This window comes from Bos javanicus, chromosome X, assembly GCF_032452875.1.
Source record: "Bos javanicus breed banteng chromosome X, ARS-OSU_banteng_1.0, whole genome shotgun sequence".
Taxonomy (NCBI): Eukaryota; Metazoa; Chordata; class Mammalia; order Artiodactyla; family Bovidae; genus Bos; species Bos javanicus.
In genome coordinates, this window is record NC_083897.1 from 5,609,931 (window position 1) to 5,632,986 (window position 23,056).

The window sequence follows — 23,056 nt, forward strand, 5'->3', positions numbered from 1 at the left end:
ATCTCATCATTTAGGTCTGTCATCTATCTCTATCACCTATCATTGTGATCTATTATATATCTATTCTCCAGAAGTCCTAGGCAGAATCTTCAAAGCTATACAAATCCTAAATCCCTCCTTTTGGTGTATTCCACTCAGGCCCAGATTCTTTCTCTGACTAGGGCACCAAGGCTGTTCTTTCCAATGTCAACATCATGAACTAGGAATATTTTGTGTTTACTATGCAGAGGCAGAAAACAGTCTCCAAAAGGTGAATTTGACTTGACCGATAACATGATATCACAATTAGTTATGTCAATAAAAACCACCAATAAAGGGACTTCCTGGCTGGTCTAGTGGTTGAGATTCTGTGCTTCTATTGCAGGGGGTACAAGTTCTATCCCTGGAGGGGAAACTAAGATCCTGTATCATGGCTGTGTGGCACAGCCAAAAGAAAACCAAACCAACCGCTAATAAAAGCTGTGTATTTGGTATCATAGAAATGGGCAAAAAATCAGGTTGATTCTATGAACTTCTCAACTCTCAGCCAAACATATTAGTATCATGTGGGAGTCACAGTACCAAGAATTGGAATGGCTGGGTTCTCCAAAAGCTTCCCAGTTTTTTAAACACAGAAACAGCTATGTCAGCCTCTGTGTGTCTGCCTGCTGTTTGTCTCACTTCCATATTAAATTTTTTTTTTTTAATGCATCCCATTGCTACTATTTTTTTTTTTGAAGGGGCTCTGTTTCTGTAGATGATAGTCTCCTTAAATACTGATTCTTCCTCTTTGATTTAGCTTCCTTCTTGCAGTTGCCCCTCAGGGATCTTGACACACTGGATATGGCCGGAATCCAGGTCCTGTCTCTCTCAGTTTTCGTCACATGTTCTGAGCTTTGTCAGAGCCATTCTGTATCTGATTTATCTTCTGCCAGGATGGTGGCTCCATATTCAATCTGTTTGCCAAGTGCTTCTGAGGCAGCATTTTCAAAGCAGATAATTTAATTTCTCCATTTTCAGAAAGCAAAGAACAAGCCACCTTATTAACTGGAAATGTGCTTATTTGATGCTGTGTGGGGGCTGACATTATCCCCCTGAATCTTAGGAAGCTCATTGTGTTCCTGAGGTTTAATTCTCCTTCTTAAAAATCTCTGTGATTTTCCCACCCCCCACCCCCACACATATCCTCAGATGCAGACATACTTACATACTTCCAACTTTTCCAATTCTGTCAGTTCTTTGAGACTCAGTGTAAGTCTCCTCCTCTCCTTGTATTCTTCCCCAGTGAGGGAGCCTGTGTTGCTTTTTCTCATCTCGTTCACTGCTTGTTGTCTGCAACATACCATTCAGCATGTGCTTATTACATTGTCTTATTTTATCCATTGAACTTCAGGTTACATGCAGTGGTGGTGAGCCATTGTAGAGTTTTGTGTGAAATAGTTACATGATCTGATTAGTGATTTACAAAGATGACTGATGGCATGGAGGCTGATTAGGAGGTTGAGATATTGGAGGAGTGAGGGAGTGAGTACCATGGCAATAGAAATTGAGAGAAAGCACAGATTTTAGAGGTGTTTGGGAGCAAAATCGATAGGACTTACTGATTGATCGGATGAGAAGGGCCAGAGGCAGGGAGGAGAAGTCTAGAATTGACTCTCAGGTTTCTGGTTTGGACCACTGAGTGGGTGTTAGTGCCACTCACTGAGGCAAGGAACAGGTCAGCCCACTCCCTCATGGGTCTCCTCCCCTTCCTCCTGCAATCCCATATGGGTCCACAGTAGGTGCTCAAAAATGCATGATATTACTTTTATTCTGTTAAGAGGGAAGAGAAAGTCTTGCCTTTTCTTTGTGTCCTGCCTTAGCTTATGTAAGATACTTCCTGCAGTGGAAGGATGTTAGTTTCATGGCCTCTTTGTTGTTGCTACTCTAGGAATCTTCTCTCTGCTGCTGTGATCTATTTTTGCATTTCTGTGGTCTGTGATGCAAGTTCTGGACTCACTACTGGGCTTACCAGTCCGGTAGTGCCACATACTTCTCCTTGTCCACAAAATGATCTCATCACAGCAGTCACCTACATTTGAACAGTGATTTAGAATTTAGCAGGCATGTTCAGATGTGCTTTATCTCCTTTGCTCCCTATGACTGCATGTGAGGTAGGCAGTTAGGTAGGTTTAACTGTCCCTGTTTCATAGATAAAGGAGTTTAGGCTGTTGGAGATACAACCTGTGGCATAACTGGGACTCTGCCTCCACATCCATTGTATTTACTTTAATTGGTCAAGTCAATTCTTGCCTCGCTGTCTGGTACCCATGTGTTTCCAGACTCCTCATGACCTGTCCGACTTCTGCCCTCGTCCACTGTGACCTCCTGCTTTTGGTTTACCTGCTCATACCTATACTTTGCCCTGTATATATACATCTCTTGCTTTGGCTTTCCCAGTCCAGGCACCTTCCCCTGTTCCTGTTATACTTGTACTACAGTCTTGGCATTGACACAAAACTTGCAGATGAATTTGTGCCACTGGAACTTTTTCTTCCCCAAAACATAGAGGAACACCCACTTTTAGTCTGTTGGACCTGAGGTAATACTGGCCTTTGAACTCTGTTACTTGCAAAATGTTACATTTGTGGATATGAGCAGTGAAAGAAGGCATAATAAGCAAGGCAAGATTTCCAACCCACATTCTGCCTCCTCCAGCACAGATCTCCTTTAAGCATTTCAATGGGCTGCATTGCCTCTATCTCCCTGTGAGTACATGAATCTCCATATTTAAATGTTTGGTATTGAGCATTTGGGACAATTTTTCATTAATATGATAGCAACAAACAGCTTTCTGGATTGTATAGATTGTTGGTAGGTACCGTCTTCTCAACACTGAAATGGTTTCATGGGTGGCCCTCTGTAAGTGAGTCTCTGTAGACCCAGTGGGAGCCAGGGTTGCTTAAGTTTCCTTAGCACTTCAGTGTTTTATCGGAGAAGGCAATGGCATCCCACTCCAGCACTCTTGCCTGGAAAATCCCACAGACGGAGGAACCTGGTGGGCTGCAGTCCATGGGGTTGCTGAGGGTCGGACATGACTGAACGACTTCCCTTCAGTGTTTTATAGTTGAGCAGCAAGCATTTGAGAATCACCTACCGACAGGGATGTTATAAACAAACTCCTTGCTCTTGAGCCTACCATTTAATTGGGAAGGGAAACCTTACGTTTTTTCCCACCATGACTGCGCAGCACACAACACAGTTATAAACTTATGCTAGGGAGGTTGGGACAGAAAATGAGATACGGGTCAGGCTGCTTAAAGAAGCTTCCTGAAAGGGAGGACCTTTGAACTGATGCTGAGAGCATGGGTTAAGGTTTTGATTGCAGCGTATGTTTGTGAATCAGTGTTAGTGCTACTATTTTGGGATAGCAGAATGGCATGATAGAAACCCCATATTTAATTCTTTTTCAAAGAATATTTCTTTTTCTTCTCAGATGACAAGTTCAGGAGGGGGCCTGTCAAAGGAGATTTTGTTTCCTCCCCCCCCCCTTTTTTGATTAAGCCAAATCTTACATTCTGTATTCCACCATTCTACGGTTTGGTTCTTTTGCAATATGATTTTAGGATCTGGTGTGAACTTAGTCCAGGACACTCCTTTTCCAAATCAGTTTTCCACTTTAGGTGAAAACTGAGTTTGTACTTTTGAGATAATTGTTCTAAGAAGACAGTGCTGCTAAAATACAGGCTAGAATAGAAAAGTTAACTTTGTGTAGCTCTGAGATGAAATTTTCTCTGTTCTTCCTTGGCAAAGATGATGCTGTGACTGGGGAGCCTTCTCAGAGTGACAGATCTGTGTGGGCTGAAGCCCCAGTTTGATCATGAGGGGGCGGGAGATGGAAATTTCTTTATGATGGGTTCTGATGCTGGCAACTGTATGCTCTGGGAGCTACTGTTGGGGGCATGATGCATGCCTTGTTTCTCAGTGGGACATTATGGAGCAAATAGCATCTGAAACATGTTGTTGCAAATGAGACAGAGTGCAGGATAATGATGAACAGAGTAAATAATAATTTGTTGCATAGAACAGATTTGTCAGAGCTGTGGCCTGCACAAATGTTGCATCCAATATCAAACCCAGTAGCTAGACCCAGTGTTTCACTTTTTTTGAAGATTTTCCTAGATGATAGGGTGGACTGGGATAAATTCCATGTCTCAATTTGGGTGAGGGGATTGTTAAAGAAAAATGGGCTGAAATAGTTGGTCCTTGACCAACGGTGAAGTTGGAAAAATATGTCTAATATCCTACCTTTCTATTCATTTCGTTGCTTTGCTCTTGTTATTCTCCACTGGTGAATCTAGAATCCCTCTCTGTTAAGGTTATAGTGAAACATCAGTGGTAACTTTTTTAGAGAGGGGAATATACCTGGGATACAGGGGTGATGGCAGGACTGCCTGGTGTAAAAGACTCTGTCTCCAGAAGAGGAGGCTTAGTGTAAGCATGATGCCCTGGGAATGGGGCAAATTCTTATGGACCATGGCTGGAAATTGACTGAAGGACTCATTAGTAGGAATTTGAGTCTCTCCTGGGGGTCCACCTGTTTGCTGAATAGACAACACCTTGTGGAGGGATAGAAAAAAATGAAGGTGCATATATATTAATAAAAATATTCTCAAGGACTTGTTTAGGATGGATTCAAAAGGGAGAAATTATCTACAGGGTAAAATTAATAACATTTACTGAACCCTTGTCATATGGCAAGCATATTATATAAAATTTGTATCTAATTCTCATGATAAGATTATGAGGTAGGCAGTTTTATTATTCACATTTTATGTACAGATAAAATGAAGTCAAGTTACCTGGGGTCAGAGAACTGAAAGTGATTGAACTAGGATTGATTGATGCATTGATTTTTTTAAATTGAGATAAAATGCATAACATAAAATTTATCATTTAACCTCCTTGAATCAGGATTAGTTTTTCATTCTATTTTCAAAGTTATCCCTCATGGCAGCGGTGGCGGTGGCTGGTTGGGTGCAGCGCTATAGCAACTGAGTTGCTGCTAGCCTGGTGGCCGAGCGTTGAGCTCCAGCCTGGCCTCCACATGCCCCCAGGGCTCCACACGCCTAATGCTGCCCCGGCACTGAGCCCGCCCTGGCCAGGATGATGGTGGAGTATTTCTTGGGCCAGAGCATGCTCTGGAGTTCGTGGGAGCAAGTGTTTGCTGCCTTCTGGCAGTGGTCCCAAATCCCTGTAGTAAACATGCCTTGATGGAAGACATAGTGCACCGAGAGGTGACCTCTGACCAGAAGCTTCTGTCCGAGGACTCCTGACCAAGATGAATAGGATGCCCCGCTGGGCTGAGCAACTGTTTCTTGCCAGTGTTGCTCACTCAGTGTACATCCTGGAAGATTCTATTGTGGACCCATGAAACCAAACCATGGCCACCTTCATCTGGAACATCAACCACACCCAGCTGATGGTGGTGGAGGAATGATGTGTTTACTGTGTGAATTCTGACAACAGTGGCTGGACTGAAATCTGCCAGGAAACCTGGGTCTCCTCTGGCTTATTTGGCATCTCCAGAGATGTTCAGGAATTTGGTCTTGCATGGTTCAAAAGCAACATGACCATGACTATGAAAGGTTTTGAATACATCTTGGCCAAGCTGCAAGGTAAGGCTCCTCCCAAAACCCTTGGTGAAACAGCCAAGGAAGCCAAGGAGAAGGCCAAGGAGATGGCAGTGGCAGCTACGGAGAATGCCAAGGACCTTGCCAGCAAGGCAGCCACGAAGAAGCAGCAGCAGCAGTAGCAGTTCATGTAGCCAGCCCAGGCCCTGAGGCAGCAGCCTAGCAGACTACCGGCTCCAGTCCCTGTGCCCTCTCCTCCTGTACTTTATTATTAAAAGCCAACTTTCAGTCTTGTTGACTGTGTGGATGGTGGGCTGGGAGTAGGTGCCCTGTTTGGCATCTCCAGCACAGCTGGTCAGTTACCCATGTGTGAGCTCGGCCTCCTTACTCCTGCATCAGGTGGCTGAAGACAGAGGCCCAGTGACTTGCCCAGGGTGACTGCATCCAGGTGAAATCGTTGTAAATGCTAGACTGTAAGCTCTGTGATGGCAGGGACTGTTGTTTTATGCTCTGATGTGTCCCAAGTATATGAAACAAAATCTTACGTGTAACAGGCACTCAATAAATACTTATTGAAATTTAAAAAAAAATTATCATACAGTGCAGTTGTCTTATTTGGTGTGCATTTTTGAGTTCTACACACACATAGAATCACAAAACTACCACCACAATGAAGATACAGAATAGTTCCCTCTCCTCTGAAAGCTCCCTTATGCTGTTCCATTTGAGTTAAACCCTCTACTCACTTCTAACCTCTATTCGCTGTGTAAACAACTGATCAGTTTTCTATCACTATAGTTTTTTTTTCCAGAATGTCATATTCATGAAATCATACAATTGTTGTTCAGTCATTCAGTCATCTCAGACTCTCTGTGACCCCACAGACTGCAGCACACCAGGCTTCCCTATCCTTTACTATCTCCTGGAGCTTGCTCAAACTCATGTCCATTGAGTTGGTGATGACATCCAACCATCTCATCCTCTGTTGTCCCCTTCTCCCACCTTCAATCTTTCCCAGCAACAGGGGCTTTTCTAACAATTGGGCTATTCACATAAGTTGGCCAAAGTATTGGAGCTTCAGCATCAGCCCTTCCAGTGAATATTCAGGGTTGATTTTCTTTAGGATTGATTGCTTTGATCTCCTTGCTGTCCAAGGGACTCTCAAGAGTCTTCTCCAGCACCACAGTTCAAAACCATCAATTCTTTGGCACTCAGCCTTCTTTATGGTCCAACTCTCACATCCATACATGACCACTGGAAAAACCATAGCCTTGACTGTTCAAACCTTTGTCAGCAAAGTAATGTCTCTGCTCCTTTATATGCTGTTTAGGTTTGTCATAGCTTTTTTTTTTTTTTTTTAACTGGTTATTATGTGATTTAATGAAATATGTAATTGGAGGAGCACAATAGAATTACATTGTGAAATGTAAATAATACACACAAGACAGAGCCCAGATAGATATAAATAAGCACAAGGTATTAGTAAATAATATAAGCTGCTGACTCAGAATCCAATCATCAGATCAGATCAGATCAGTCTGTCAGTCATGTCCGACTCTTTGCGACCCCATGAATCACAGCACACCAGGCCTCCCTGTCCATTTCAAGGAGAAGCAACTTTTAATTTCATTGTTGCAGTCACCATCTGCAGTAGTTTTGGAGCCCAAGAAAATAAAGTTTCTCACTGTTTCCATTATTTCCCCATGTATTTGCCATGAAGTGATGGGACCAGATGCCATAATCTTAGTTTTCTGAATGTTGAGTTTTAAGCCAACTTTTTCATTCTCCTCTTTCACTTTCATCAAGAGGCTCTTTAGTCTTCTTTGCTTCCTGCCATAAGGGTGGTGTCATCTGCATATCTGAGATTATTGATATTTCTCCCAGAAATCTTGATTCCAGCTTGTGCTTTATGCAGCCCAGCATTTGGCAAGATGTACTCTGCATAGAAATTAAATAGGGTGACAATATACATCCTTGATGTACTCCTTTCTCACTTTGGAACCAGTCCATTTTCCCATGTATTGTTCTAACTGTTGCTTCTTGAACTGCATACAGGTTTCTCAGGAGGGGGTAAGGTAGTCTGGTATTCTCATCTCTTTAAGAATTTCCCACAGTTTGGAACATACATACAGTATGTAACCTTTTTAAGACTGGCTTCTTTCACTCAGCAGTTCTCTGGAGATTTATCCATGTTGTGATATGTTCATTCTTTATTATTGCCAAGTAATAGTCCATTATATGGATTTACCACAGTTTGTTTATCCATTGACTCGTTAATGGTCATTTGGATTGCTTCCAGTTTTGGGCAGTTATGAACAGAATCTCAAGAAATATTCTGTGGAGAGTTTAGTGTGAATACCAATTTTCTTTAGAATAAATACCCAGGGGTGGGATTGCTGTATCATTATGATAGACTTTATGGTTAATTTTGTAACAAATGGCCAAATCATTTGCCAGTATATATGATCCCATGAGCAGTATATGAGAGTTGTAGTTTCTTGCATCCTCATAAACTCTTGGTATTGTTTTTTATTCAGGTGTTATAATAGGTACGTAGTGGTATCTTGTCATTGTTTCAATTTGCATTTCCCTATGGCTAATGATGTTTAACATCTGTCTATTTTTTTCCATTTGTATCTGGTCAGGTTCTTTGTATGTTTTAAAATTGGATTATTTGTTTTCTTACTGTTGAGCTTTGAGAGTTCTTTATACATTATGAACATGTCTTATTGGCTGTGTGATTTGCATACATCTTCATGTTTGTAGCTTTTCTTTTTCTTTTTTTAAAAATTAATAAATTTTAATTGAAGGCTAATTACTTTACAATATTGTAGTGATTTTTGCCATACCTTGTCATGAATCAGCCATGTGTCCCCCATCCTGAACATCCCTCCCACCTCCCTCCCCATCCCATCCCTCAGGGTCATCCCAGTGCACCGGCCCTGAGTGCCCTGTCTCATGCATTGAACTTGGACTGGCGATCTATTTTATGTATGGTAATATACATGTTTCAATGCTATTCTCTCAAAGCATTCTACCCTCGCCTTCTCCCACAGAGTCCAAAAGTCTGTTCTTTACATTTGTGTCTCTTTTGCTGTCTTGCGTATAGGGTCATTGTTACCATCTTTCTAAATTCCATATATATGCGTTAATATACTGCGCTGGTGTTTTTCTTTCTGACTTACTTCACTCTGTATAATAGGCTACAGTTTCATCCACCTCATTAGAACTGATTCAAACGTATTCTTTTTAATAGCTGAATCATATTCCGTTGTGGAGTGAATTGGTATTCACACTAAACTCTCCACAGAATCATATTCATTCATCTGCTGATGGACATGTAGGTTGCTTCCATGTCCTGGCTATTATAAACAGTGCTGCGATGAATATTGGGGTACACGTGTCTCTTTCAATTCCGGTTTCCTCCGTGTGTATGCCCAGCAGTGGGATTGCTGGGTCATATGGGGGTTCTATTTCCAATTTTTTAAGGAATCTCCACACTATTCTCCATAGTGGCTGTACTAGTCTGCATTCCCACCAACAGTGAAAAAAGGTTCCTTTTTCTCCACACCCTCTCCAGCATTTATTGCTTGTAGACTTTTGGATAGCAGCCATTCTGACCAGCATGAGATGGTACCTCACTGTGGTTTTAATTTGCATTTCTCTGATAATGAGTGATGTTGAGCATCTTTTCATGTGTTTGTTAGCCATCTGTATGTCTTCTGTGGAGAAATGTCTATTTAGTTCTGTGGTCCATTTTTTGATTGGGTCGTTTATTTTTCTGGAATTGAGGTGCATGAGCTGCTTATATAATATTGAGATTAATTCTTTGTTGCTTTGTTTGCTATTATTTTCTCCCATTCTGAAGGCTGTCTTTTCACCTTGCTTATATTTTCCTTCATTGTGCAAAAGCTTTTAAGTTTAATTAGGTCCCATTTGTTTATTTTTGCTTTTATTTCCATTACTCTGGGAGGTGGTAAATATCATAAAGTCCATTTTGTCCTTTTTTTTCTATTATAAATCATGCTTTTGGTATCATAATCTAAGGATAATTTATAATAAAGCAGATATTGCTTATTAATAGTGTTCCTGAATTATTTATTTTAATAAGAACTTTATGGAAACATTTTGCATATAATTAACCCTTTTAAAGTTTACAAATCAGTCATGATTCAAAAATAAATTTACCAAGTTCTGCAACAATTGCTATGAATATTTTAGAACACTTTCATCACTCCAAGAGAATCTTTCATTCACATTTACTGTTAATCTCTGTTATCCCTAACCCTGCTCCAGAAAACCACTAGTCTACTAGTGGTTTTTCTGGCACAATTTTTTATTTTAAAAAATTTAAATTTAAAAATTGTGGTAAAAATCATAACATAAAATTTATTATTTTACGATTTCTGTTGGTGGTTTAGTTGGTAAGTTGTGCTTGACTCTTGCCACCCTATGGACTATAGTCTGCCAGGCTCTTCTGTCCATGAGAATACTGGAGTGAATTGCCATTTCTTTCTCCAAGGGATCTTCCTGACCCAGGGATCAAACCCTTGTCTCCTGCATTGGCAAGTGGGTTCTTTGTCACAGCCACCAGGGAAGCATTACCATTTCTAGTAGTGTTAAATATTTTCAGAAGTGTTAAATATTTTCATGTTGTGTATAACCAATCTCTAGAATGTTTTCATCTTGTAAATCTGAAATTCTATACCCAGTAAAGAACATTTCCCCATTTTTCTCTCCTCCAGCCCCTGCTAACCATCATTTTACTGTTTCCATAAATTTGACTAGTGCTTTGAGTTCAGTTGCTCAGTCATGTCCGACTCTTTGTGACCCCATGGACTGCAGCATGCCAGGCCTCCCTATCCATAGCCAACTCCCGGAGTTTACTCAAACTCATCTCCATTGAGTCAGTGATGCCATCCAACCATCTCATCCTCTGTCATCCCCTTCTCCTTCCACCTTCCATCTTTCCCAGCATCAGGGGCTTTTCCAGTGAGTCAGTTCTTTGCATCAGGTGGCCAAAGTATTGGAGTTTCAGCTTCAGCATAAGTTTTTCCAATGAATATTCAGGACTGATTTCCTTTAGGCTGAACTGGTTGAATCTCTTTGCAGTCCAAGGGACTCTCAAGAGTTTTCTCCAACACTACAGTTCAAAAACATCAATTCTTTGGCACTCAGCTTTCTTTATGGTCCAACTCTCACATCCATACATGACTACTGGAAAAACCATAGCTTTTACTGGACGGACCTTTGTTGGCAAAGTAATGTCTCTGCTTTTTAATACTCTTTTTTTTTCTTCTGCTTTTGACTACTGTAGATATCTTGCTGCTAAGTCACTTCAGTCGTGTCCGACTCTGTGTGACCCCATAGATGGCAGCCCACCAGGCTCCCCCGTCCCTGGGATTCTCCAGGCAAGAACACTGGAGTGGGTTGCCATTTCCTTCTCCAATGCATGAAAGTGAAAAGTGAAAGGGAAGTCGCTCAGTCGTGTCCAACCCTTAGCGACTCCATGGACTGCAGCCCACCAGGCTCCTCCATCCATGGGATTTTCCAGGCAAGAGTACTGGAGTGGGGTGCCATTGCCTTCTCCGGTAGATATCTTATATAAGTGTAATTATATAGTATGTGTCTTTTTGTCTGACTTATTTAGCATAATACCCTCAAAGTTCATCTGTATTGTAGCATATGCCAGACTTTTCTTCCCTTTTAAGGCTGAATAATATATGTGTATACCAAATTTGCTTATCACTTTTTCTGTTGATGGTCACTTTGGTTCCATCACTCTTTGCGTACTGTTAACAATACTGTTAGGAACCTGGGTGTACAAATAGCTAATACAGCACCATTTTGTTTTCTCAAAAAGACTATTTTCTCCATTACATAGCACTTTCACCTTTGCTAAAAATCAGTTTACTATATGTGTTTGGATCTAATTCTGGCCTGTTTGTTCTATTCCATTGATCTATTTGTTTTTCCTTTTGACAATCTTGATTACTACAGTGTTACAGTACTTTTAAAATTTGGGTTGTGTGAGTCTTCCAACTTTGTTCTTTTTTCAAAATATTTTTTGCTCCTTTTTTTTCCTTTTCCATATAAATTTTAGAATCAATTTGTCAATACCTACAAAATTTCTAAAGAGACTGCATTAAATTTATTATGTAGAGGAGAATTAACATCTAAATTTTATTGAGTCTTTGAATCCATGAGAGCACTATGTCTCTCCACTTATTTAGGTCTTTGTTGATTTTTCTTTTCATTAAAATTTTGTCATTTTCAGCATAAATATCCTGTACATATTTTATTGGGTTTGTATTTAAAGTGTCTCATGTTCTGTAGGTGTTTTAATTGATGTTAATTTTTTTGGGAGATGAAATTTCAGTTTCCAATTTTATATTGCTAATGTATACAAATGTTGATTTTTGTGTATCGTCTTTTTATTTTACACTATTAAACTTACAGATTCGTAGTAGGAAGTTTTTTTGTGGTTATTTGTTTTTAGATTATTTGCCATTTTCTACTTAGGCAGCATGTTAGCAAATAAGGATCATTTAATTTCTTCTTTTCTAATTGATATGCATTTTATTTATTTTCCTTATTGCACTAAGAATAGTGATACTAGAGGAAATGCATTTAGTCTCTCTCCATTAGGTACAATGTTAGCTATAAATTTTGTGGATGCCCTTTATCAAGTTGAAGAAATTTCCTTCTGTTCCTAATTTGCTGAGTTTTTAAATCATGTATTAATATTGAATTTTATCAAGTGCTTTTTCTGTACACATTGATATAATAGTGCGATTTTTTTAAAAATTGTTTAATATGTTGGATTGCATTGATTAATTTGAGAATATTGAACCCGAGTTGCATTCCTGGTATAAACCCCATTTGTTTATATGGTATTATTTTTAACTATTGCCTGATTCAATTTGCTAATACTTTGTGGATTTTTACATGAATCATGAGGGGTATTAGTCTGTAGTTTTACTTTCTTGTACTATTATCTGGTTTTGATATCAGGTTAATGTTGCCTCATAAAATGAGTTGGGAAGCATTACTTCCTCCTCTGTTTTCTGTAGAAAGGTTATGTAGATTGGCATTATTTCTTTAACTGTTTAATTTCCAGTGAAATCTTCTGGGCCTAGAGAAACCATTTTTGGAGAAGTTTTAAAACTATATAATCATTTTATTTAATTATATGACTATTTAGATTTCTCTCTTCTTGAGTGAATTTTGACAGTTTGTCATTTTTGAGGAATTGGTTTATTTTATCCAAGATGACAAATTTAGGTACATAGAGCTGTTTGTAGTATAGCTTTGTTATACTTTCAATGTTTGTGAAAGTGTTAATTGGTCAGTTGTGTCTGAGTATTTGTGACCCCATGGACTGTAGCCCACCAGGCTCCTCTGTCTATGGAATTCTCCAGGCAAGAATACTGGAGTGGGTTGCCATTCCCTTCTCCAGAGGATCTTCCTGATCCAGGGATTGATCCCAGGTCTCCTGCATTACAGGCAGATTCTTTACTGACTGAGTCACCAGGGAAGCCCATTAATGTTTGTAAGACCTATAGTATTAGCCCCTCTTTTACTTTTGATATGAGAATTTATGTTCTTTTTTTCTTTTTTACTGTTAGTCTTGCTGGAAGTTTATCAGTTTTACTGATCTTTACAGTATCATCAAAAAACATGACCTAGGGATTAATCCAATGAAAGACGATCAAATATTTTAGAGAGAAACTGTAGATTCTGAAAAGGATATATATAGAGCAAGGCATAATATATTTATGGTTTTGAAGTCTCAGTTTTTTAAAGACAGGAATAGAAAGTGCCTTTCATGGATAAAGAGTGGTCATTATTTATTGCCTCTATCTAGGGTGGCCCTAATTTCAAGAGGAGCCCCCTCTACACCCTGGGGAGAGCTGCACTTTGATCCATTGCCTGGTCATCCTGGGATTATTTTTATGAGCTCTGAATTGTGTTGTCTCCAAACTGTGCCCCTGATTGTTAGGTACCTTTGGCTAGTCCTTTTGGACCTTTGTTTCTTAATTTATAAGAAAGCTATACTCAAATGTCAAAGTTATCTTCCAAGACAAAATGTCATGGAATCTTGGACTCTCTTTTAATGGAATCTAAGTCATAATGGAATCCAGCAAAGAAAGAATGCAGAACACTGAACCCAGCATTTTATCTGAGAGCTTTTCAGGAAAAGCTGCCCTGTCTCTTTCCTGCTCAACTTCCTCTTTATCATATTTGTCCCTCTGCCTTATTTTAGCTTTTGGTTCCCTCCCTTCCTTCTGTTCTGCCTCTTGTCCCTATGACTTCCTTGTCTCTTCATCCTGTGCCTGCCTTAGTCACCAGTTACTTAGACCTACCGAGTCCTATTCCTACCTCATGCCCAGACCATCTCCCTCTTCTTACCAGGTTTTCCCCTTCCCACCTCCCTGCCTGCATCACCATTACCCAAGAGAAACATTAGCTACTGGAAACCAGCAGTAATGTCCACAAATACTCTTAGCAACATTTAATATAGTAGTAATAAACTGGAGGTTATCCAAATCCTTATCAACAGGAGAATGGGTAAATTGTGATATATTGACATGACGGAATATTATAAAGCTTTGAAAGTCAATGAACTACAGCATGCAATAGCCTGGATAAATCTTAATAGCATAAGTTGGAGTAAAAGATGCAAGTTCCCAAAGGTACCCTATACAGTATCATTCCCCTTTCTATAACGTACACATCCAAGCAAAATCAAATATCATATAGCTTAGGTGAATTACACACAAACATACACATACATGAGATAAAATTAAAGAAAAAACTTGGTAAACATAATCATAAAATTTAGGACGGTGGTTATCTCTGAGGGTGAGACAGGAGAATGGGATGGGGAGGAGCAGGTTAGTGTAGGCTATTGGCAATGTTCTAGTTCCTAAATTGGTTTAATGGGATCATTAGCTTATAATATTATTAAAATAATAAGTAAATAAGAGTACCATGCATGGACCAACCATGATAGTGTGTTGTGATTGACGACCTGTTTTTGTGCATCTGATATAATCCAAACAAATGAACCCCAAACTAGTGGGATCAAGCGATAAGTACATTTCTGTAGAATATTTCCACTAGGTTGTTGGCTGGTGAAAAAGAATGTAGAATTAACTATTCTCCACATATTTTACTTGAGCTTTGAAAAAAAATCCATGGAAAGCTACTAAAAAAATAGTAACTACTAAAAAAAAAAAAAAAAAAGAAGCTACTAAAAAAAGTAGTAACTACAGAGAAATGAAGTTAAAGTGTACACTGCTATCTGATTGGATAGTGGCTAAAATAGGCATGATAACAGGTAGGCAATGTAAATGCTTTGAGAACCCTATAGGACCACCCTTTGTAAAGGAATGACCGGCTGTGTAAATGGAATGGTGTATTAAGTACTTAAGTGCCCATAGCTACTCTGGCTCAGGGAAGGAGAAACCGTGGAATTCCAACTTATTCAGTATATATTTTAAAAATGCTCTTGTTTCTCTGAAAAGTCTTTTTCTGCTATGTAGGCAGGCACTAAAAAGTTAACCCAGATATTTCTTTTGGGATGGAAACACAGATAGCTGAGTTCCAGCTTTTTGCCTGAGAATGTTAACTTCAACATTTTTATGAAAGCTAAATGGTACAACATATATTCATGGAGGATTGTTTGAAAGATACACAGTTCTTCAGGATCAGTCCTAGAATATCCGGAGGTCCATCAGCATCAGCTGAGAACTTAGGGAAAAAATGGAGACTCTCAGGACCCATTCCAGACCTACGGTATCAGAATCTGTATTTGAACAGGAATTCCTGGGTGCTTTATATACACATTAAAGTTTGAAAAGCAGTAGTTTAGAGCAGATAGCTTTATCTGAAGCTCAACAGGAACTGTCTTCAGGAAGTCTGTTTACTCACTGAAATTTTATGCCAAATTTTGAGTTTCTCTGAATAAATATTTTTCTGGGCTTTGCTGTATGTTTTACTCCTGGATCAGGCCAGATTGTTGGAAAGCTGTGCACTTAGTTCCCAAGCTTTGGCTAATTGTTTCACACAGCGTGCTTTAGTTTTCTCTCTCATTTGTTTACATTGAAGACCACTGTGAAAAGCAGCTGGTGAAATTCATTGTATTTACTGCTGGATACTACTGAGAATATTATACACTACAGAAGTGTTTCCAAGGTCTGATTGCACAAAAGAATCATCTGAGGCGTTTGTAAACTACTGATCTGAAGTACTGCCTGGGAATTTGTATTGTTAACAGTTACTCATGGTAATTTTGATGTAACAAGTCCATGGAATAGTGGTTTGGGAAGATTTACTACACTATCTAGTGTCTCTTTATTAAAGTATACTGTTTTTTTTTTTCCCTGTCTTTAGTAGCAGGAAAAGCCTTTATGTCTTCTGGGTAACTGATATGCAGTTGTCTTATGGATAATATGTTTATAACAACATGTATCCCTCATTAACTTACCAAATTCACATTTGTGCCCTACTTTTGACAATTATAAAACCTTCTGTTATACATTTTGGTGTTTGTAAAGGTTTTGTGTTACCATTGCCTTCATTTTACTTTGTTTCTGAGCTGAGCTGATATAATTGCTGTTAAAGATGAGAAACTTGATGCTTTTGTTAATTTTGTTTTGTTAGTCTTTTGTGGGGGAAATTACATATTAGGCTGTTGGAAGTAGTAAAAGAAATCACAGATTTTTATTACTACTGTACAGGTTCCTGGGTGTTAGGAATCCTCAGATATGAACCACTGCCTTAAAACAGATATTCTAAAATCAGGAGATATGCTAACTCTTAAAATAGAACAGTTGGGCTAGGCATTAGGAGATTCCTATTTTAGGTATAATTGTGCCAGTAATGAATTCTATGACCTCATGCAAGAGAAACATATTTTTTGTTGGCCGCTATTCTCTAATCTTCAAAATGGGCACAGCAAGTCCCTTTCACCTTATAGGATTAGATGATAATCACATGATGAACATCGACTGAGGACATACTTTGTGCTAGACACTTTTCATAGACATATATGTATTACTTCATTTAATTCTGGAAAGAACCCAATGAGGTAAATATTGTTTTTGCCCAGTTTACAAATGACAAAATTAAGTTAAGTGAGGTTCCATAATGTAAGATTATACATCTGAAGTTAAACTTGATCTTTTTGACTTTAGAGCCTGAATTTGTAATCATTTAGTCTATATGATTTAGTATGGATCATCGTATTGCAGGAGGAAACTCTGAATCTTATGGCCTAAAATCACAAAAGTTCTTTCCTTGTTTTTGCTACATAGTTTTGGTTGCATGTCATCATCATTGCAGGACCCAGGTTGACAGAGTATCTGTCATCTCTAGGATTGTTGGTCATCTCAACAGAGGGAAAGAGTATATGATGCAATATGCACTGGCTCTTAAAGCATGCACCCAGAAGTGACACATACCATTTTCACTTGTGCATTGTTGACCAAAACTAGTTAGATGTATGTGTGTGTAAGGAAAGCAATCCAGTTATGTGCTGGAAAGGTGGAAAAGAAGAGAAATAAAAACATTTGGGGAGCAACAGTAATGCCACATTTTTCAAATGTATTTATTGATATAAGACTATTAGTATTATAACTTTGAATACTGTTCTTACTTAAGCAATGAGGTGGGTTCATGCTTACATTGTTTGAAACACACTCTTCAATAAGTCACAGTATAAAGCCTGCTTATACACTATAATTTAAAAATAATAGGGGGGCGGTCCTAAGATGGCAGAAGAATAGGACGGGGAGACCACTTTCTCCCCCAGAAATTCATCAAAAGAACATTTGAACGCTGAGCAAATTCCACAAAACAACTTCTGAATGCTGGCAGAGGACATCAGGCATCCAGAAAGGCAGCCCATTCTCTTCGAAAGGAGATGGAGAAGTCTTGAGGCTACTGTAAGAATAAAACTGAAAACCAGAGGCAGGAGGCTTATGTCCAAATCCTGAGAACACCAGAGAACTCCTGACTCCAGGGAACATTTATCGATAGGAGCTCATCAAATGCCTCCATATCTACACTGAAATCAAGCACCACCCAAGGGCCAACAAGTTCCAGAACAAGACATACCATGCAAATTAATTCTCCAGCAACACAGGAACATAGCCATGAGCTTCAATATACAGGCTGCCCAAAGTCACACCAAACGCATTGATATATCAAAAATCATTACAGGACACTTCACTGCACTCTAGAGAGAAGAAATCCAGCTCCACCCACCAGAACACCGACACAAGCTTCGCTAACCAGGAAACCTTGACAAGCCACCCACACCAGTCAGAATGGCTGCTATCCAAAAGTCTACAAGCAATAAATGCTGGAGAGGGTGTGCAGAAAAGGGAACCTTCTTACACTGTTGGTGGGAATGCAAACTAGTACAGCCACTATGGAGAACAGTGTGGAGATTCCTTAAAAAACTGGAAATAGAACTGCCTTATGATCCAGCAATCCCACTGCTGGGCATACATACTGAGGAAACCAGAATTGAAAGAGACACACATACCCCAATATTCATCGCAGCACTGTTTATAATAGCCAGGACATGGAAGCAACCTAGATGTCCATCAACAGATGAATGGATAAGAAAGCTGTGGTACATATACACGATGGAGTATTACTAAGCCATTAAAAAGAATACATTTGAATCAGTTCTAATGAGGTGGATGAAACAGCAGCCTATTATGCAGAGTGAAGTAAGCAGAAAGAAAAACACCAATACAGTATACTAAATATATATGGAATTTAGAAAGATGGTAATGATAACCCTGTATGCGAGACAGCAAAAGAAACACAGATGTATAGAACAGTCTTTTGGACTCTGAGAGAGAGGGAGACAGTGGGATGATTTGGGAGAATGGCATTGAAACAGGTATAATATCATATATGAAACAAATAGCCAGTCCAGGTTCGAGGCATGATACAGGATGCTTGGGGCTGGTACACTGGGATCACCCAGAGGGATGGTATTGGGAGGGAGGTGGGAGGGGTGTTCTGGATGGGGAAGATATGTACACCTGTGGCAGGTTCATGTCAACGTATGGCAAAACTGACACAACATTGTAAAGTAATTAGCCTCCAATTAAAATAAATTGCACTCATCTAATATGCTAGTAAAGTAATGCTCAAAATTCTCCAAGCCAGGCTTCAGCAATACATGAACTGTGAACTTCCAGATGTTCAAGATGGTTTTAGAAAAGACAGAGGAACCAGAGATCAAATTGCCAACATCCGCTGGATCATTGAAAAAGCAAGAGAGTTCCAGAAAAAATATCTATTTCTGCTTTATTGACTATGCCAAAGCCTTTGACTGTGTGGATCACAATAAACTGTGGAAAATTCTGAAGGAGATGGGAATAACCAGACCACCTGACCTGCCTCTTGAGAAACCTATATACAGGTGAGGAAGCAACAGTTAGAACTGGATATGGAACAACAGACTGGTTCCAAATAGGAAAAGGAGTACGTCAAGGCTATATATTGTCCTCTGCTTATTTAACTTATATGCAGAGTACATCATGAGAAACGCTGGGCTGGAAGAAGCACAAGCTGGAATCAAGATTGCCAGGAGAATATCAATAACCTCAGATATGCAGATGACACTACCCTTATGGCAGAAAATGAAGAGGAACTCAAAAGCCTCTTGATGAAAGTGAAAGAGGAGAGTGAAAAAGTTGGTTTAAGGCTCAACATTCAGAAAACGAAGATCATGGCATCTGGTCCCATCACTTCATGGGAAATAGATGGGGAAACAGTGGAAACAGTGTCAGACTTTATTTTTTGGGCTCCAAAATCACTGCAGATGGTGACTGCAGCCATGAAATTAAAAGACGCTTACTCCTTGGAAGGAAAGTTATGACCAACCTAGATAGCATATTCAAAAGCAGAGACATTACTTTGCTAACAAAGGTCCGTCTAGTCAAGGCTATGGTTTTTCCAGTGGTCATGTATGGATGCGAGAGTTGGACTGTGAAGAAAGCTGAGCACCTAAGAATTGATGCTTTTGAACTGTGGTGTTGGAGAAGACTCTTGAGAGTCCCTTGGATGGCAAGGAGATCTAACCAGTCCATTCTGAAGGAGATCAGCCCTGGGTGTTGTTTGGAAGGACTGATGCTAAAGCTGAAACTCCAGTACTTTGGCCACCTCATGCGAAGAGTTGACTCATTGGAAAAGACTCTGATGCTGGGAAGAATTGGGGGCAGGAGGAGAAGGGGACGACAGAGGATGAGATGGCTGGATGGCATCACCGACTCAATGGATGTGTGTTTGAGTGAACTCCAGGAGTTGGTGATGGACAGGGAGGCCCTGTGTGCTGCAGTTCATGGGGTCACAAAGAGTCGGACACGACTGAGCGACTTAACTGAAAAAAAGAAAAAGAATAATAATTTAAAAAAAGGGGAAAAAAAAAGAAGAAAAGAAAATAAATAAATGAATAAGTTAGAATCTGAGCTGTTTAAGCTGGAGTTATTTTTATGTAGCTTTCTTCTGACAGAATGGTACGGTTTTTACCTTCCCAAAATATGTTAGAAGAAAAAAATAACAATAGAAGGAATGAAAGCACAACAAATGGGTTATATATGAATTGAAATGATTGCAATGAACATTTAAAGATGTTTACTATGGATTTTGGGCCTGGTTGATTTGAGAGAAATTTGATGCATGTGATTGTCACAATGCCTAACATACAATTTATCATTTTCAAAGTGCTCCTGCAAAATTAAACGAACTAATGTATGTGAAAGAACTTCCTGTAAACTGTGGGTACTTTTGGCAAATGTAACATTATCACATGATCTCACTTGATCCTTAAAATTACCTTGTGCTGTTTGTTATTGTTTCCATTGTCTTTATTTATAGTTGAGGAAACTCAGAAGTATTAAACTACTCTTCATGACTATATGGTTATAAACAGAGGACTTGGGACTAGAACTCCCGTCTGTAACTCCTAGGTCAGAGTGCTGCCTCTCCAGCCAAATTCTTGGATGTAACTTAAATGCAGCCTAGAGAAATTGAAAATGACCCATTTGAAAGAGGCAAAGACAACTCTCAGTTTCCAAAGACATAGCTGGCAGTGTACATGCCAGCATGTTGAGGGAACGGAATCCACTACCTTCTGATAAGGAACTCCTGAAAGGGAGAATCATTCAAAGGCCTAACATTCATAGTGAGAAAATGGTCTTTCCAAGGGCCCAATTAGATGTTTGGTGGCCTGAAGTATTTTTCAGAATGTCATAGCTCAAGGAAGCTGAGGAAATGTAGTTATGCCTGCCTTGAAGAATTGTGCAAAGTAGGTTAGCTGCATCGCTTCCATTTTTGTGAAAGAGAATGCTTTTCTAATTTTAGAATCTTTCAAGAGGTGGGTAGGCTTTTGTGTGAGGGGAAGCTTTTCTCAGTGCTCATTTCCAGAGGTGCCTGTGAAATCATTTTATATCCTGTTTGGAAAAGGAAGACAATGTGGTGGAAATGAAAAATGAGTTTGCGTAAAAAGTTATCTTCCCCAAAAGAGACGGCGGAAATAAGGCTCCAGAGCCATACTTATTACTTTTCCCCCTAAGTTATAGAGATGTGTGTTATCAGTTCAATGCAGGTATTGGGCTTCTTTAACTGTAATGTGTCTCCTGATGTTAAACAGTAGCAACTATTTATTTAGAAGATCATTCAAGAAAGGACAAAGCCTTTTTTTAAAGCTCTTAGAGAGTGTTAGGTTTTCCCCAGCTTCTTAATATCTCCACTGTAATTTATTTTGTAAGCTCCAATTTTCAGATTGTTAAAATGTAGCTTATAAATGACTGTTTACTTCATAAGTGACTATTCACCTTGTAAAACAGCAAATATTCAAAATGCAAATATCCCCCCAAAAGAAAAGGAGTTCCACCAAGGGCTAGGGGCTCTTCATGGGTTGGCAATTGTGTATAGCTTTAAGTAGCTGAGGTTGAATTAAGTCCCAAAAAGTCATTTTTAAAATTTTATTTTAAAGAAATTACATGTATTATTTTTTGGCCTTTCATTTTTTTCCTTTAAATTTTGAGATGTCATTAATATACAGCACTGTATAACTTTAAGGTATACAGCAAAATGGTTTGACTTATATCATAAAATGATTATCACAATATATTTAGTGAACATCCATCATTTCATATAGATACAAAATTAAAGAAAAAAAAACTTCCTTGTGATGAGAACTCTTAGGATTTATTCTATTAACTTTCATATATAACATACAGCAGTGTTAATTGTATTTGTCATGTTGTACATTATATCCCTAGTACTTATTTATCTTCTAACTGGAAGTTTGTACCTTTTGGCTACATTCATTCCCCCTACCTCCCCAACCCCTAGTAACAATTTTCCATGTTTGTTTATTTTTGAAGTATAACACCTACAACATTGTTAGTTCTTGTTACACAACATATGATTTGATATTTCTATACATTTTAAAATGATCACCACTATAAGCCTAGTTACAATATGTCAGCATACAAAGATATTACATAGTTACAGTATTTTTCACACTGTACATTTTATACCCATGACTCATTTATTTGTAATTGTAAAATTTTACCTCTTAATCTCCATCGCCTATTTCTTTCTTCCTGCCAGCTCACTGCTCTGGCAATCACTTGTTTGTTCTCTGTATCTGTAACTCTGTTTTTGTTTTGTTATATGTGTTAATTTGTTTTGTTTTGGTTTTTTAGATTCCACCTAAATGTGAAGTCATACAGTATTTGTCTTCCTCTGTCTGACTTATTTCACTTAGCATAATATCTGTTATATACCTCCATGTTGTTACAAATAAAGAGATTTCATCCTTTAAAAAATGTGGCTGTCACATTCCACTGTGTGTATATGTGTGTATATGTATGTATACATGTCTTTATGCACTCACATATTGATGGACACTTAGGTTGTTTTCATATCTTGGCTCTTGGAAATAATGCTGCTGTGAACATAGGGGTGCATATATCCTTTTTAATTAGTGTTTTCATTTTCTTTGGATAAATAACCAGAAGTGGAATCGCTGGATCATATAGTAGAGTTCTTTTTAATCTTTTGAGAACTCTATACTGCTTTCCAGTAAATTGCTGGGGCAATTTATATTCCCACCAACCGTGCACTAGGATTCCCTTTTCTCCACATCCTTGTCAACATTTATTATTTGTTGTCTTTTTTTTTTTTTGAAAGATGACTAAGAGTTGTTTTTATTTATTAATTTTTTGTTATTTAAACTTTCTATTTTGTATTGGGGTATAGTCTTAACAGTGTTGTGATAGTTTCAGGTGAACAGTGAAGGGACTCAGCCGTGCAAATACATGCATGCATTCTCCCTCAAACCCCCCTCCCATCCAGGCTGCCACGTAACACTGAGCATCATTCCATGTGCTGTCTTTTTAATAGCTCATTCTGACAGGTGCTGA

At 38.9% G+C, this 23,056-nt stretch overlaps 1 pseudogene; it reads left to right on the plus strand.

Annotated features, from left to right (window-relative positions):
- Window positions 1-3,553: 3,553 nt before the first annotated feature.
- Window positions 3,554-6,944, plus strand: LOC133242479 (PRELI domain-containing protein 1, mitochondrial-like; annotated as a pseudogene).
- The last annotated feature ends 16,112 nt before the right edge of the window (window positions 6,945-23,056 follow it).